This window comes from Apaloderma vittatum, unplaced genomic scaffold (genome assembly GCF_000703405.1).
Source record: "Apaloderma vittatum isolate BGI_N311 unplaced genomic scaffold, ASM70340v1 scaffold2451, whole genome shotgun sequence".
Lineage (NCBI taxonomy): Eukaryota > Metazoa > Chordata > Aves > Trogoniformes > Trogonidae > Apaloderma > Apaloderma vittatum.
In genome coordinates, this window is record NW_009698312.1 from 93,292 (window position 1) to 95,311 (window position 2,020).

Below are 2,020 nucleotides of genomic sequence, written 5' to 3' on the forward strand. Positions count from 1 at the left end.
CTGTAGACGTGGGATTGTTAAATTGGGATTCAGGGGCTGCTAAATCTAGAATTAATGGACATAAGCATGAGTTGATGCAACTTCTACAGAAATTTGCCTTCCAAAATCTGATGAAAATAAGCACCAGTGAAGCTGATGCAGTTATATAGGCCTCAGATTATAGGACAGGTGGAGGCCAAGGCCCAGCCTGGTTTAGGCATTTCAGATGGGCATGTTTCCATGGAAGGGGCTGCATTACCTGTGGGTTAGAAAGCAACACCAAAATACAGTGAGGAGCATATTGCAGTTGTACTTCTGTTAAGGCTGGTTTCCCCCTCCTCTACCCCCTTCTTTAATAAAGGAACAAAAGAAAATCCCAAACAGGAGATGCACTTTTTGGACATTAATGGGCCCAAAGCACAAATCCTTTCCCATTGAACTTCTGCTTCTTGTGCTGTCACTGCGCGCATGTACCGTCTGTGCGGCTTCAGGTACACCCGGGGCATCAGCTCTAACAGAGAGAGGCGATAGAATTGTTTTCTGCTTGTTCTCATGTTATGTGGTACTGAAATGCAATTTCTTGTTTCTGCATTACTAATTAAAAGATCTTTAAAATGGCACTGCATTGCTCTTGCTTTCTTGAGGTGACTGTAAAGCTGGCGAGCATCACTTCTTACACAGCACAGCTGCTAAGGCTCTGTGCCACGTTTGTTTCGTCAGGTAGAGCCCTGAGCAGTAGCTGCTGCAGGTTGTAGCTTAGAAACAAAATTGTAACAAGAGTAAGAAGAGGAAGTATTGTACCAACAGGGCCCCAAATTAAGAGCCCTTACTGATGATTTTACTTGCAGGTGCTTTCCAGTAAAAAAATGAGAATCATACCTCAGTCACCTCAGCTGGGAGAAAACTAAGGACAGGACTTGTGTTTCACAAGAACGCCTTTTCACCGAACAAATTCATAGTGAAAGCCTGACCTGGTTCCTGGAGCTGCAATTAACAGGCAGGCCCCTAACCTGCATGATTCTGAGTGGTGGCAAGTCCTGATGATGGGAATAAGAAAATAATTTATTAGATAACTAAGGTTTTATTTACAAGTCATGGCTAATCTTTTGAGATATTTCCCTCCTGTTTTACTGCAAAATGAAGCAGCTCCAGACCCAAATGGAGCTCCCTGTTTGGGCACAGAGGATCCCTGCAGTGCTTTTGACCAGTACAACACATGGCTTACAGGGAGCTCCAGGGAGCCTCGTACTGGGTCCTGCTGCTTACCCAGCACAGGATAATGCAGATAATTTTTCTGCAGCCTTCTCTGAAAACCAACAGTAGTTACACTCAGAAGTATTTGTTGGTTTTTTTAACTGAAGATGCAATTTATTTAGGATAGCACCATAGTGTACATAGACACTTTACATACAGAGTCCTGCCCTTCAGAGCTTACAGTCTAGAAATATACAATAGGAAAGGTGTTCCGCGCTGCTCCACCTGAAGATTTAAATGAAAAGTGTCACATAGAGGAATGTTATTGGTCACCCTAGTGCTACTAAGGACTGACTATTCTCCCAACAGCTATGACCCTTCCCTCCATGAGGTCAGCAGCTATGATGGAGGAAAAGAAGTATGGGGGAGCATGGAGTACTCGCAGGGCAAGTCAGGAGAAAAAGGAAAAAAACAACTCTACATAAAACTGATTACACACATGGCCATTTGATTACACTGTTGTAAGTTAATGCCTTTTGTTGCTAACATGAGCCTATCTGCACTAGCTCAAAAACCCGACATCAACCAGAAACCAGCGTTTACCTCAGGTTTGGTACCTTCAAAATCTTAAAATCCTTCATGAGCTAACATGCCCAGTTTGCCATGCTCTGGGAACCACTGCTGCTGCCTCCCCTCACTGTTTCCCCCACAGTCAGGAACCAGCTGTCCCCAGCATCAGCCCTCCACAGCAGGCATGTGCGATGCAGCTGTAGCTACTGCGCAGGGTGAGCAGCCACACTGCCAGCCCATCAGGAGACCTGATATGCTGGCACTAAGTTCTTAAAAC